Genomic DNA, 17,247 nt, shown 5'->3' with positions numbered 1-17,247 from the left:
ATATGTCTTTGTTTTCCAATTTCTTTATAATTGAAATCAGAAAAGGCCATCACACTGGGGAATTTTTTTTCAATATCCCCTAAATTGATGTTACCATTAATATCCATCATTTTCAGTTGAGTCCCTGTTCATAGATCAGTGTCCACGCGTACCCTGGTTTGGATTTCTCTAAGAAAGTCTTGAGCATTGGAGGAAGCCTGGAAGAAGTACAGGTGTATGTATACAATTTCATCCAGATAGCCTCTGTCTCATATAGAATGAATACTAAGCCCTGAGACCCTGATTTATCTTATTATAATTGCTAGCATTTATATAACACTTTAAAGTTTGAAAAGTACTTGACCTTTTATGTCATTTGATCCTCTCAATAGCCATATAGAGGGAAGAGCTATTTTTATCCCGATTTTACAGATGAGGAAACTAGGCAATTTAACTGACTGGCCCAGGGTCATAGAATCAGTAAAGTATCTGAGGCCAAATTTAAATTTAGGTCTCCCTGATATGAAATCTGAAACCCCCTCCACTGTACCACTTAGTTGCCTATTATTACAGACAATAAAGTCTCCCTACTCTCCTTTCATCTGGGTTCTAGTGAAATATGAAATACCAAATCTGAAAGTATTTTTTGATAAATGGAACCATGTTCTATATCTTATTTAAGTGCTCACTACTATTTTCTGATCCTCATTATATCTTTAATGAGTTTCGTTGTTTTGTTGGCTTAGTTTAACAAAGGCTAAGGATGAGGTGTGCTTACTGTAGGTTTCCTAAAGTGGGAAAATCCTTCCTGTTTCCTATGTCTCAGAAGAATAAAAATTCACGTTGTCTGAAATACAATGAGAAAGAAGAGTTAACTTCTGAGTGGTTCTTGATTGTATTCTGCCTGTAAGTTGCTTTGTGATTTTTGAGAAAGTGAATAATTCTCTAGAAGACTGGGGACTATAATTTAATCATTTTATTGAGATTGATTTTTAATTTTGAGAATATTCTACAACATTACATTTTATATTTTTGTTGATTGGGAAAATTGTTTTGAGATTAAGTTGTTATTGTTTTTGGTAGTGGAAGAGGGTTTTTTGGGGAGGAAGGGGAAAGTGTTTTTAAGTTTTTTGCTTGAACAAAAATTATACAGAGGATGATTTTGCTACTATTAGCTAACAATTTAGCTAACAACACAATGTTCTAAGACAATTCTGAAGCACGTATGGAAAAAAATGTTATCCATTCCCAGAGAAAGAATGGATAGAATTAACAATCTGTGTTATCAAAAGGACTACACTCGTGAATATAATTAGAAATCACAATGGTGCATTGGAAAGAGAGCTTGCTGATTCTGGCTTCAATTATACACCTTGAAATTTATTATCTTGTGATCTTGAGCAAATCACTCAATAGTCCTGAGCCTAAATTTCCTCTCTGTAAAATAGAGGGGTTGACTATTTGGCCTATTAGGACCCTTCTAGCTCTAGATCTATGATCCTATAATAATACAATAGTTATTATGTTATTTTAAATAACTTAATAATTATTATGACTATTATATATTTGTATTTATTATTATTATCATTCATATAATGTCTTAAGGTTTGCAAAGAAATTTACAAATATCTCTTTTCATCTTTATAATATAGGAATTGGTGTGATTATTCCAATTTTACAAATGAGGAAACAAACAAACAGAGGCTAAGTGAATGGCATAACTAGCAAGTGTCTGAGCTCAAATTTGAACTCAGTCTTCCTGACACCAGGTTCTGGGTCTACTGGCGTGTCTGAGAACTAATCCAGCCCCTATCACCAAAACCCTATAAAATGGGACCCCAGACTCCTGCTTCCTTCCCACACTCCTCTATCTGCTACATGTCCATGGGGCTCAAGTACTCCCAATTCAGATTTGCAATTATATTCCCTTCCCCATTCTGTTCTTCCCCACCCCATCTCCCTACCCCACAAACCCTGACCCCCGTGGTGTCTGCTTCTATATTCTTATGATTGTGACTGAAACATTAATCCCTGTATGCTTCCTCTCCTAGTAGTCTTTCCCAGCAAGTATTCAAAACTCCAGACATGGCTGCCCCATTAACCCAAAGAGTTAGTGATCCCATACCTTTAATCATAAACTGGGAGCACCAGGTCTGTGATTATATGCAATGTCTATCATGGATGATCATAACAAGATAAGTTCATTATTAGAAAGCAAAGGTGGGCAACTGAATCTTGTGTCCCTCCTAGGAGATTCCCCTCTTTATTTATATATTAAGATATTCCCTAATGATTAACAATGAATATATTCTCTATCCTGAAGTTAGTTCTCTAACCACTATACCTTGATATCTCTAAGGTATTAATATAATATATAAAAAATGAATACAGGGAGGTTTTCAAAATATTCTCCTCAGACTCTTCATCCAAGGACGCTCACCAATTAAAGATAAAGGCACAAGTGTTTAGTTTATTTCCCACTCTTTCAAGCATTTTGTCCTAACATTCTTTTGAATTTGCATTGCCCATTTCTGTTCTCATTATTTAAGGACAAGTAGCAGGAGACATAGTGGTGGATGGAGTTTAATTTTCACAGTAAAAAAGAGTGTCTTGGCTATAACAGTTGTTATATATTAAATTTCTTTTTTTTTTTTTTACTTTTTTAGTGTTCTCTTTTTTCTGATTATATATTACATTAGCACACATTTCTTTATGAATCATGTTGGGAGAAAAAAAATCAGAACATAAGGGGAAAATCACAAGAAAAAGAACAATCAAAGAAAAAGGAAAAAAAATGAACATAGCATGCATTGATTTATGTTCATTCTCCAGAATGATGCAGGATTTGCTGCTGCTATTCAGTTGTTTTCAGTCATGTCCATGACCTGTCTGGATGCAGATGGCATTTTCTATCCAGAGTTTATCAGGATTGCCTTGGGTCATTGAACAACTGAGAAGAACCAATTCCTTCATAATTGATCATTGTATTATCTTGCTGTTACTGTGTATACTGTATTCTACTGGTTCTACTTGTTTTGCGTAGCATATTTTGTATAAATCTTTCCAAGCCTTTCTAAAATCAGATTGTTCATGATTTTTTTATAAAACAATATTCTATTACTTTCACGTAGCATAACTTATTCAACCATTCCCCAATAGATGGACATCTACTCATTTCCAACTCTTTGCCACCACTCTCAATTGAGTTTCCAAGGAAAGTTATAGGATGACCCTTTTACTGATTTTTCAGTAGTAATTGAACAAAATCATAGTATATAAATGCAAAGGGATGCTATTAGGCTGTAAGAAATGATGAAAGAGTGGATCCATAGAAACCTGGAAAGCCAAGAAAGATTTAATATGATAATTAATGCAGGAAAGGTACCAACCAAAAGAACAACTTATACAGCAACAGTATTGCAAACACAAATAATTTTTAAAATACTTAATTAATCAATTTAATGACATGAAGACTGATAATGTCATATGTCACCTTCCCCTCGAAAGAGAGGTTTTGGTTCAAAACGCAGACTGAGACATTTATTTGGGGGCATGGACAATGTGGGAATTTGATATATATTTGTTACAAATATTTTATTTTTCCTTTTTTTTTCTTTTAAACTGGGGAATGATGTAGGAAGGAGAGAAAATATACACTTATTAATTGAAAAATAAAATGAAATAGAAAAAAGTCAATAATTCAACAAGAACTGTTGAATTGCTATATTCCCTGTACTACTAGTCACTATTTTACAATTAGATATTGACTTTGATTCTAGACCTAATTGGTACCTACATAGCCCTGAAAAGCCTTGAGAACTCACAAAAGAAGCACTCCCACACAAAGTCTGTGTTCAAGGTGTTTCTAGGAAGCATGGGATATTAAAGAAGAGTCCTTATGAAAAATTTTATTTGAAGAATCAACATTTATGACTTTGGCCTACAGATGTACAAACACCACAGAGGACAAAGGATTTAAACTAAAAAACAGTATAAATTTCAGGTCAGAATTTGATTTTATAGGCTCATAAATGCAAATGTAGTATAGGTAAGTGGAGAGAAAGATGGTGTCATAGGCAAAAAAGACCTGGGTTCAATATCTACCTCTAATGTTATTGTTGAATAACTTCAGTCATAACTGATTCTCCATGATAACATTGGGGGTTTTCTTAGCAAAAATATTGGAATGATTTGCCATTTCCCTCTCCAGCTCATTTTATAGATGAGGAATTGGCTATCTGATCCTGTAGGTACTTAAGATGAAACTTGAACCCTGTTCTTTTATGACTCTAAGGTCAGCTATCTATTCCCTAAATCTGACCCTGGGGCAATTAGGCACCTTGAATAAAGCTGGATCAGAAGTCTAGAAGTTTAATGTTCTCGAGTAATTTCACTAATCCCCTCATTCCCAGAGTTTTCTTGATAAAAATTCTGGTGTGGTTTGCCTTTTCCTTTTCTGGTTAATTTTATTGATAATGAAACTAAGACAAAAAAGGGTTAAGTGACATGATAGAATCACACAGCCATGTATGTGAGTATGAAATTTTAGCTCAGGAAGATGAGAACTCCTGATTTAGTGCTCTGTCCACCCCATCACCTAGCTGCCATGGAGTTAGGAAAATATGGGTTCAAATCTTGTCTCAGATATTTATTTATCTGGGTGATCCTGGGCAAGTCACTTAGCCCTCTTTATCTCTATCTCATCTAGAAAAGGAGCTGGAAAAGGAAATGGCCAATAATCTAGTATCTTTGACAATAAAACCCAAATGGGGTCATGGACATGACTGAAAACAACTGAACAACAGCAGCAAATCCTGGATTGTATTACAGGATGTAAATCTTTGTTACAAATGAGTCAGACAAAGCTGAAATGACTGAAAAAAACGATAAAATCTGACTCTGGGCAAGGCACTTAGCCTCTCAACAACTTAGCCAAGCAACATTCTAAGATCTAACTTGCTGTTGTGGTTATTTGGTCATTTTAATCATGTATGTGATCCCCTTTGAGGTGCTCTTGAGAAATATTAGAATAAGTGCCAACCTATGCTGGTAGAGGGAGTTTGTTCCTCTGGGACCCTGTAGAATAGCATAGAATTCAGTTCAAATCCCTATAGATTTAGACCTGGAAGGTGATAACATACAGGGGTACAAAGGTGCCAAACCCCCCAAAACATGTTGGGGTTTCAGAACTGTCCCCAAATATTGGGAAAGGGGTTCCAAAATATATTGGGGTTTCAGAATGATGTCATAAGGTGTCTCAAAAGGATTTATAGACTTCATCTCCAAGTCAAAAAGCGAAGATTTTATTATTATAGCATCGACTGGCAGACTAAATTCCAAAGTGGAACTTAGCAATTAATAAGGGAAAGTTCCCTAGTGAAACTTGTCATTAACAAGGAAGAAGATGCCATTAAGACAAAGTCCTAAGGAGTTAGCTATAACAAGGAGAAAGACAACATAAGGCAGATTAATCCCTAGAGAACATGCTGCCATAAAGCAGACAGTTCCTAATGAATTCTGCAAAGAAGTGGGATACAAGTAGATTCTTTTATAAGAGAAAAATAATCTTGGTGTTGAGATCATAACTTGGTCCTGTGATTAGTTACAGTAACTATGAGGTCATATCAATGCAAGGAATTGGCCAAGAATTCAATCAGGGCCTACTGCCTTGAAGGCCCACTTAAGGATGATCATGTCTGCTTCTTCCTGCTTCCTTACAGTTTGGACAGTAAGATTCAGTTCCTTTCCTGTTATAGCCCCTTCCTATGCTCCTGAAGCTACAAGGACTTTTTGCTTGGGTCCTTTTCACCCTATCAAAGAAACATTTTAAGGGCATCAATCCAGCCCTTTGCTTTACAGATGAAGAAATTGAGACCCAGGAAAGGTTAGATTACTCAAGTGATAAATTGCATATCTAGGATCCCAACCTGGATACTCTTATATGACAAATTGGGCACCCTTTTCACTGTACCATGTCCATCAAGATCCATACTCCTCCCCTGATGCAGATCCTAACAAAGCCCTTTACATTCTTCCATTCTATGTAACAATTGTGTATACCTTTCCACAAATTCTCTAACCTCAATTCTCAACTATTTCTTCTATTCAGTCCTGGAAGACTCCTTTGTATTCTTTAAATATTTCATTGATCCCAGTGTCATCCTTAGCTGACCCATCTATTATCACTCTTTGCTACATATTTGGTCTACCTCCTTTCCCAGTCATACATGATGCTCTTGATTTCTCTTTTCAAATATAAACCATCACATCACCTGCACTACCCCAGAGCCTCCACCCACTATGCATCTTTCCATTGACTTTAGAATCACTTACAACTCTCATTCTTTTGAAAATTCATAATTCACACCTGTATAGCATTAATGGGAAAATGTGAGTACTAAAGAGCACCTTAGGATCATTAAAGGTATGAACCACTTACAAAGTATTACTGAGCTTGATATTCAATAAATTCTGGGCCCAGCTCTCATTTTTCTTCTTCAGTGACTATTCATATGCTGATCACTTAGCTCAATGAGCTACTCATCCAAATGCCTGATGTAACCAGAGCTGTGTGCATTAGTTCCCTCTTTTTCTTTCTAGTATTTTGGTTAGGAAAATCTTTTTGAATGACTATCAATTCAGCCATAATATTCATGAGAAAAAAACCCTCAAGTCTGTTTTAGTTTTAATCAGCAGCAAAAATAAGGATAGCTTGAGAGTAGAAATGAAGAAGTCTGGGGACTTGGAAAGTACCTGAAGATAATGTGTTGAACTAGAATTCACCAAAAAATGTTACTTAAAGAGGAAGAATTTATATCTTTTTGGTGTCCACACAGACCACTAACAGAAGTGACTCAAAATCTCATCTCAAAAATAGCACAAGGACCATAATGTGAGCCAGAATATTGGCTTCAATTCACCAAAACTGTCTCTCAAGGAAAAGAATGCTGACCTTTTAGCCCTTAAAAACATTCTAGGATATCCCTTTATCCAAAGTCAGATTGACCAGAAAGGCATTTGCTTCTGGGCTTTTAGGATGACTCTGTACTTTTTTTTTCTCCCTAAGTATTATGTATTAGTGTAATTATGTGTTGTGGCGCTCATTTATGGGCACTTGCACAGCAGCACTTGGAGGGTTCCCTTCCACTTCTGGCTTAATATTTCCTAATTTTATGGTAACAAACCAAATGTAGGATTTCAGGCAAGTGTCTGGATTGATAACCTATGACACTGAAACACAATGGAATTGGCTGTTTCCCATCCCTCCATCCCCTCCAAGTTGGGAATTTTGTTACTGAAGCTGTTCAAGTAGACATTTGCTGACCATGTCAACGGTGTCATGAGAAAGGATTCCTATATTCTGAATAAATGACCTTAAATACATTCTAATTCTATAATCTTGGAAGTTGGATTCTCCCTAGAGCGGGACTCTTGGGGTTAGAGAGGAAGATGTCTTCACTTAAATTTCAACCCCAAAGAGACCCCTCTGTCATCTGATTTCCCATTATGAGGACTGGGATTTATAATTCTTTGCTCCAGGCCTCAAGTATAAGGAATGTCAGGGATGAGATGTCTACATCGAATCCCATTCAGAGAACTGTCATCCCTAGAGACGTGGGCAGTGAAATGAAACCGAATGAGGTGTCAGCAAAGAGAATGGATGATAGGGTGAGTTGATTACCTCATCTCACTCCCCACCCCTAGACCTATGTTCCCCTTTCATTCTTTATAACGTTTCACCATTTTGGGTATTTTCCTTTCCTTCTTTTCCCTTCCTTCCTTTTTCTTCCTTTTCCTCTTCTTCCCTTTGCTCAATAATAATTCACACACATCTTATATTCACAGTCCTTTGGCTTATCCTTATTACTGCTGATTGCTTTGGTTCCACATTTCACAGTTATCCCTCATTCCCTTCCTGCAGATCATCAAAATCAAAATTTCCTTCTTCACCTTGAATACTCTCTACTAGTCATCTATCTCCTTAATTCCCAAATACTTTGGATTTACAATACACATAATTCTCTGCTCTCACCATATTTTTTAACTACTCTACATTATATATAGATAATGAAAATACATTTTATGATGGGTGTGTGTCTACTGTGGCCAGTCATATAATATTAGCCCTAGAAGAAATTTAGGTGGTACAGCAGATGGAGCACTGCCCACAGACAGGAAAACCTTAATTCAAATCTGATCTCAGACACTGACTAGCTGACCCTGGATATGTCACTTAAACCTGCTTGCCTCAGTTTCCTTATCTGTAAAATGAGCTGAAAAAAATGTGATAACCAATCACTCTAGAGTCTTTGCCAAGTGGGACACAGCTGAAAACAACTGAACAATAGCAACCCTATCCATATGGTGGAATTACCTTTGTTAGAAATGGGAACTTCTCATGGAACTTTCCTGCCACACAGATCCCTTGCTTAGGGACATGACCCTGTTGGTATGCCACAGGGAACTCCAGATTGCTCCTTAATGACTAAAAAACTCCTGATTATTTGCAACTGAGAAGCAGAGCAGAAAAACTCCTATCTATGAAAACTCTTCTCTCTGTAGCTCCTCTCCTTTCACTATAAGAAAATGATTTTACTCTCCTTTGGATACTTTCTCTGCCAGGAGACTTTCCATTACTTCCATTTCTGTGTACTTCCAACCAGGAGAGAGGAAAGGGGCTATTTTTCTCCTCTCCTTTCTACCATATAGCAATAATGGCAGATTCTGGCAAAAGTGCAGGTCTAGAGGGGAAATGTATTAACCTTGGCAACCTCAAGTCCTTAGCTGCCTTTTTCTACCTTTGTGCTTACTTTTCTAAGCCCAGATTCTTAACTAGCTACAGAGAAAAATGGACATTTCCAGCATTGGTGATTATATTGTGGGTTTATAATTCCTGAGTTCATAAGCCCAACATCAGTGGATTTCCTTGACAATGTATTTCTCAGAGAAGAGGCCCAAGACCAGACTCATCCTGCAATTAGAGGGCCAAAGAAAGCCACAATTGAGCTATACTTTGCCAGTTTTCCATAATTATTACTATGACTTGCTCAGATTCTATAGAATTGAGGCAAATGTGATCTGCATGTTTAGCCATACCACATAGGCTCTTTACCTTCTGGGAGGGAATCCAATGCGTGTAACGGTCTATTTAAATATTTTATGTTTTCTGTATTTGTTCATGCATACCTTTGGGTCCTTTGTGCCTTATACATTTTCTTTGGAGTGAAATAAAAGGTGTTCCATAGCCAGTATTTTTATGATACATTGAGTACTTTTGTCAGAAGGGATCCTATTACCCACTTTGGGAAAAAATCTGAGACACAAGCCATATCTAAAAATGTTTTAGCAGTTTTCCTTGAGGAAATCATATGGGGCAAAGATAGATAGCAACTATTCAAGTTGCTAGCCTTTTACAATAGATCAAGTTCTATATAAGCCCAACATTCTTTGAAGGTTCTCTAGCTTATGAGATAGTTAGGAATTACAATTTATATATTTAGAACTGGAAGGGAAATTCAGGATTCACCTAGTTCAATTCCTTCCTTTTACAGATGAGGAAACTAGAAACCAAAGGAATGAAGAGTTGTCTCCAAGATGAACCAGCTAGAAAGTAGCAGAATCAGTATTCAGACCCAAGTCCTTAGACTCTAAAGCTGATCTTTTCCATGATACCATGCTGCTACAGCCCAGTCTCTGTTTGAAAAATATGGTCAGTGCACACATGCTTGTGTGTGTGTGTGTTGTTATCTAAGTATCCAGGTCTCAGCAAAATGGGAAAATATGGCATCTACCCCAACCAAAATCTCCAATAAGGCAAATAAGTAATTAGAGTGGAAGAATACAGCCAAGGAGAGAGAAAAATTAAATAGAATTTTGGAAGAGAAAGGAAGGACACTAAGGAAAGAGTGAGAAGGAAGAGAAGAAAAAGGGAGGCCATTTTCAATTAACCATAATCTCAGAATTTATCAGGAACAATGGCAGAGACAACAACATACAATTCAGTAGCATATGAAAGCAAGATTGCTAGGCAAGAATGAACAATTCTAGAAATCTTGCATCATTATCATCATTATCACTTCTCTTAGTGTTTTGGGCCCTGCCTACTGACATATGAAATGTTTATCTTTATTTGTTATAGGATTACAGACCGTTAAAGGTCAAAGCAACCAAAGCAAAGGACCCTATGAATTTCCCCTTCCAAATGGTTTATTAGAAGAATGAACCAGAGATTTCGCCATGAAATAGTTTGTTACAAAGAGGTTGGCTATAGTGGGTATCAGTTGCCATGTCTACTCAACACTCAACCAAAAGAAGAACAAATAGTTTTAATGCCTAAAATCCACAACTGTTAAATTTGGAGAGGTTGAATTAGGGAGGCAATGGAAAGAACAGTGGTCCCAAAGTCAGAGGATGTAGGTCCAAATCCTGCCTTCTTAAGTGCTTTATAAATGTTATCAATGAGATGGATTATTGGGCAAGTCACTTTTTTTCTCTAGGCCTTATTTGTAAAATTGAGTTTGGACTAGATGAATTCAAAATTCCCTTTAGGTTCTGTATTTATGATACTTTGAATAGAGGGTCTCTATAGTTTCTCCCATCTCAAAATAGATATATAATTTTTTCTTCAAGAGTTTGTTTTAATAATTCAAATGTCAGTCAACAGACTTTTAAAACAAGTTTCTGCTGTAGATGTGCTATATATATATAATAATATAAAGTTGACCTTGCTACATTTATAGCACTTTCTTAAGTCCCAGATGTTCCAACAAAGTCCAAATACTGTTGAAACTCCTTCTATAGATATTATCACATCTCTCTTGTTGTGTCAACAGTTGTCTTCTGGTAGTCATCATGACTTTAAGGTTTCAACAGTATTTGGACTTTGTCTGTTGACTGACATTTGAATTATTAAAACAAACTCTTGATGATGATAATGATGATATATATAAAATCATGGAGATATTGAAACTGAGAGTAAGGGAGTAGTTAAGTATGTTGCAAAAAAGATTCTTTTTTTTTTTTTTTTTAGGTGAACTAGACGAACTCTAAGGTCTTTTACAATTCATGTTTGGTGATTCTGTAAAGGTATTATGTATGTCAGCTTGTCCACTTACCTCATGAATTCATTGAAACCACTCCAACCAACTTGCCCGACTTGCCCATACAGCTCTTTAGTGGCAGAATAAGGACTAGAACCCAAGGCTCTTGCCTCCTAGTTCCATATTCTTTTATCTTCAGCACAGTGTTCTACAACTCTTTGATGTTTAATGAAGTTTGTGAGAACAAGGAGAAAAGAGAGAGAGAAGAATGAGAAAAAAGTAAAGGAAAATAATAGAAAAATAAGATGAAAATAACAAACCTGCTTCTACAGTGCTGTGTATTTTTCCAAAGCAATTTTCTCACATAAATTATCTAATTTTAGTGCTCAAAACAAGCCTAAGGAGGTAGGGAAGGGAGAGGAAGAAAAGCAAAGAGAAAGAAAATAACATATTCCCTGACTAGGTAGATATAAAATGGTTTGAGTTTAAGGACATGTGAAGAAGAGATTGTATTATTGTTGTACTTGACTATCTTGATTCTCAATTCATTACCAAAATATTCCATTTACAAATAATATATCAATTTATACAGCACTTGTGGTGAGGGCCTGTCAAGACCATTATTAGCTTTTCAAACAGCTCTCTGTGAACTGTGGAGCTGAGACCTGAATAGCTAGATTCAATTACAGTTTCTAAGTCCATATGGACTATTATCTGTACAAACACAGGAACACCTTCCATTAATTCAGAATCACATTTAGTCCAATGGAAAAAATTGTGTTGGGTAAATGTTGACCAGTGGTCAAGGAACTGCCATCCCAAAACACCAAACACACTCTAGACTGGGGTGACTTGGGACTATGAAATGAACTTATCTGAACCGTGAAATTTTGATGTATGTAGTTCCTATAATCCTGGTGACTAACACCTGAGTATCTCTCTGGATCTCTAATTGTTTTCTCTAAGTATATGCCTACATGATATTATTTCAACAGACTGAGCACAACAGAGATTAAGCACAACAGTTAGGGTTATTAGAGGACCCTACCTAAATGATTTAACTGAAGTTTGCTTGTTTTGATCATCTATTTGCATTCACACCTATCTCAGAAATGATGACTACACAGAGGAATCTTGGACATAGGATGAATCTACCTCCTAAGTAACCAGACTTAAAAACCAAACATAAGACATAAGAAATCTTGTCCTTAAGACCCCCCAGCCTTAAGAAGAGAAACAGACAAGGAGACTGAAATTGCCTCCAAATCAAAGAAGTTCATTGACTTAGATGTCAGTGTCAGAAGAAGTAGTTTCCTCTGGATCCAGACTCCATCTGGAGTTTTTGTGTTTTGTGTTGTGGAGGATTCTGTTTGGTTGTAGATGCCACAGGAAACACTTTGATAAGCTGCAAGTGTCCAAAGCAGGGCAAGGAGCATGGTGAAGGGCCTTGAGTCAAGGTCATCTGAGAGCAACTAAGTCCCTGCTACTTCTAAGATAAAATATAGACCCTTCTTTCTGTATTTTCTGGCCCTTCATGACCCATTTCCAACTCAGCCTTATTATACATCCCCATCCCCTTTGTACTCCCTACCACCCCATCAAATTAATCTTCCTGATGTTCTTCCAACAAAATATTCCATTTCCTGTCTCTGGGCTTTTGCAAAGGCCATCCACCAGACCAGAAGTGCACTTCCTCCTTCCCTTCTACTTTTTAGACTCCCTAGTTCCCTTTAAAGCTCAACCAAAGCAATACCTTTTCTGAGAGGCCTCTTCTTACTTCCTAGACTACTAGTATATCTCACAAAAAATATACTACCCAAGCAATTAGAATGAAGGCAGGAACTTAATAGGTTCTTAATACTTACTGATTGATTAGTGAATTGAAAGAATTGAGGAATTTTGTGAGGAGTTGTAACTTGGAGAAAGGACTAGATTTGTTCTATTTTATTCCTGGGGGCAGAACCAGGAACAATGGGAACAGATATGAAGAGAGATAATAAAGCAATAAAGTAAAAGAAGAAGAAGAAAGTAATAAAGATTTGCATCCTCATGTATAATGTATAATGTTTTTTTCTGTTCTGCTGCTTATATGAAAATGTTCTTTCTCCTCTCTCTTTATCTCTCTTCTTTGATCCTTCTCCTTCTCTCTCTTCTGTATCTCAAAATGTTAATATAAATGTATATATGCACATAAATATAGATGTATACACACACATTTTAAAGATGCTGGTGACTTTTTATCGTATGGATGCCTAAAGGTTTAATTCACTCATTAATTGAGAAAAATAGATAACAACCTTTCTAAAAGACAACTTTCAATGTTTGGTCCTTTACAAGGAAAACTATAACAACTGAGTTACAAAGAGGAATATTTAGGTTTGATATAAGGAAAACAATTCCTAATAGCACAATCTGAGAACAGAATGAACTTCTCTGGTAAGTAGAGATCACACAAGAGATCTTCAAGTAAAGACTGAGTAACCACATATCACAAATATTGTAAAAAGAATTCATTTTAGCATATGAGGGGGTCTCTCTAGAGGAGAGCAGAGACCCCTTCCACCTCTTACGACTCAAAGGTCCTTTACGCTAATGTCTGAGTGTATTCTTATAAGTAGATAACTATTCATTGGCTGGCTGTTTCTGCTAGGATTTCTACAACCATCATCCATGCCAACAGCCTGAGGATAAAGAGTGACTATGTCCCACACTCAATTCACATTTACATATATAGTTACAACTATTTATAAAATAGTTAATTGGTTCTGATGCCACAATTTAGGAATATACATACCAATATTAGATACTATCACACACATACTACAAATTAGGAATATACCAATAGTATAAAATATAAAATACACCCTAATCAGTACTGTGTAGACCCTGTCTAGCTATTCCTGCCATCTGTGAAACTTAACAGCTGGTATCCTTAACTCCCAAAAGAAAAATTATCTTTCTCAAGTCTCTGTAAAAAGTGGGCAGACACCTATCCATTGACTAGCTCCAGATCAGTAAGTGGCCTGAGAACCCACTCATAGTCTTGGATCTGACTTTGAAAAGTTACCATTTAGAAATGTTGGATCTGTTTTTTTCAACCAATAAAAGAATTATCCCCCTCAGGCCTCTGTATGATCTCCAAATAAGAAACCACTAGCATCTTTCACTTCATCATTTTGCTGTCTGTCTTCACATATGGATTCAGTCTACTTTGAGAATTGGGGTTTGGGAAGTAGCCCCAAGAGATTCTTAATCAAATCTACCCAAATACCTGCACCACTCTTAAATGACTCCCACCATTAGATAACAAAAACCAGAAAGTATCTATAAGATGGTGACCCCTGGGGACATTCTGGGAAAGGAAATTAAAATGCCATTTCAATGGAAAAAAATTTGAATTTATAATCTTGGGTATTTCAATCTGTTCTTTTGAAGCTTGGCAGTATAACAAATCATTGTCATACTTTTTTGGAGGGAATTTTGTGGGAAGTCTGATTAGATTTATTTTTACATAACTATATCCCCACTGACCCTGTTTAAGAGAGACTAATCTTGACATTTTTGCTTTTAAAAAAATCAAAATTAGTTTTACTTTTTCCAAAGAATTTTCCAATGAATTTTAATAAGATCCAAATCCTTTCCCTATATACCTTCCCTCAAGATACCTATACTTGATTGCTTTTGCAGCTTGACTTCTTCATGCAGTGGAGAAGTATAGAGTCACTCTGCCAATCTCTCTTCCTCTTCCATTTCAGATTCACTGAAATAGGCTTAGACTACAATCTGCATCTCTGTGTGGAAGGAGCTTGAATGTCAGCTCTCCTGGGGTCTTCAAGACATGAGACCTCTGGCAGACCTGCTGGTATCTAGCCCAAACTGGAGCAGCCTTAACATTTCTATTCTACTCCATCAATATTTTAAGAGTTTTGTTGCAAACTTGGAAAAGCCTTTTGTCTCTATAGAGAAGCAGAAGGCAAGCCATTCCTTGAAGCCTTTTTTCTCTAGTTGGTTTGGGGAAAAAAAAGGAATTATTCAGGCCAGAGGCTCTGGATTTCAGCTGTGCTACCTCCTTCTTGTATAGGGAACTAGACTATATAGTACCTTGCTTTTAAATCAGCTTTTAGTCAAAAAATGGAGAGAAAAGAGATTGATGATCAACTGATGAAATCATAGAAACCTAGACACTAGTCTGGAAGGAAGCTCAGAAGATACCTCATCCAATGCCCCTCATTTTACACATGTAGGAACTGAAGTCCAAGGAATTTCAATCTCTTGGCTAAGGTCACATAGGTAGTAAATGTCAAATATCAAAAACCTCTCTGGCCATATTGCGGCCTAGTTATTTAGTTTTTAAATACAACTAATTTCTTATTATTGATTTTAAATCACATATCTTCTCCTAAAGTTTATGAACCAGACCAGAGCACACATTATCCTTTCTTTATCCCCTTTCCAATTTTTTCACCTTTATACTCTCAAGTACCCAGAGCTCTTTTGATCTCAGCTGCCCAAGATGATGTTGTTGCCTCTAGAATTTTTTTTCCCAAAAATTAATTAGAATTTATTAAATACCTACTATTTGTTAGGTACTGTACTGCGTACTACAAATACAAGAACAAAACAAAAACAAATAGTCCCTGCCGTCAAAAAGTTTACATTCTTCTTTCGTACTCATCTATGTTTTATTCACTCTAGACCTGGTTGGGTTATAGGCCAACTAATCTGAAGCATCATGTAACAGATGCTTGAATATTATTTATTGAACTGAAACTGTAAAGCACCTACAGCTATAAGGGACTATTACAACTGAGTTTGAATATGTAAAAATAACTCCACTTAATCCAGCCACTTATTCTTGTCTATGTTTGAGCAATTACATTCTTCTTCAGTCAATGGAGCTAGGAGAGAGCCTCTCACTGTCAAAAATTCTTTTTAAGTCCTGATTGCAAAATCTTTATTTCTGTTCTGAAACAGGAAGCAACCAACTGACTTTTTCCTGAGTTTCAGAGTAAACTTCAGGATTTAAAGTTTACAAGTTGACAATTGAGTGAATAAATTGTCTTTTAATTCCTACAAGTTGTGAAACACCATGATCCCAGAAAAAGGTGGCAATATCTTTATCTATTGCTTCTACTCCATAAGTGATAACATGACTAGTCAAACTCTTTCAGGATGGGTCCTGGATGGTATGTATAAATGATTAACTGTGTCTTGTTGTGGGCAGCTAGGTGGCAAAGTACCCAGATATACAGCCAGAAAGATTCGTTTTTTCTGAGCTCAAAACTATCTTTAGACACTTACTAGCTATGTAATCCTGGGCAAGTCACTTAACTCTATTTGCCTCAATTCCTCATCTGTGAAATAAGTTGGAGAAGAAAATGGCAGACCAATGACAGGCCAAGAGAATTTCAAAAGAGGTCAAAAAGAACCAGACACAACAACAACAAAGACTAAGCACAAATTCACTGCAATTAACTTTTCATGGAAAATTAAAATAACAAAACATTGTTGTACAATCACTTCAATCAAATCTGATTCTTCATGATACTACTTAGGATTTTCTTGGCAAAAATACTGGAATGGTTTGCCATTTCCTTTTCTAAGTCATTTGACAAGTTAGGAAACTGGGGCACACAGATTTTAGTGACTTGCCCAGAGTCAGACCATTACTAAGTATCTGAGGCCATCTGAATTTGGGTGTTCCTAATTCCAAGCCCAGCATTCTATCCACTGAACCACTCAGCTGTCCTTCCATTAAATAAAGGCTTTCAAAATCTTAACTCCCAGTTAATGATAGAAATGTCAGTTTCTAGAGCAGAAATATAGGGGGGAGGGGAGGAAGCTCTTTTGGTATGAGGGAAGATATTTGAGCAGCCTTCAAATGATACCAGGCAGGCAGGTGCCTCATCTACCTAATTAGGATCAATCTTCTGCTTATGGACTCTGAAAGAGATAAAAGCAGGCAGCAGTCTCTCTCTGTACTTGAATCCATTTTCTATTCAGCTGCATAAGTGATTTTCCAAGGGTACAATAAGTCTGATCTTGTCACCTTTCCTACTCAATTAGCTCAGAGACTAGCTCTCCATTACCTTTGGGTTCAAATATGAAATTCTCTGTTTGGCATTTAAATCCTATACACCCTGGCTGTTTTCCTTCCTTTTTGGTCTTCTTATACTTTACTCCCTTCCATATTCTTTATGATCTACAATGTCTGCCCTCTTGCTATCCT

Source organism: Sminthopsis crassicaudata, chromosome 3 (genome assembly GCF_048593235.1).
Source record: "Sminthopsis crassicaudata isolate SCR6 chromosome 3, ASM4859323v1, whole genome shotgun sequence".
NCBI classification, from domain to species: Eukaryota; Metazoa; Chordata; class Mammalia; order Dasyuromorphia; family Dasyuridae; genus Sminthopsis; species Sminthopsis crassicaudata.
The sequence above is the reverse complement of the archived record's forward strand: the minus strand, read 5'-3'. Positions refer to the sequence as shown.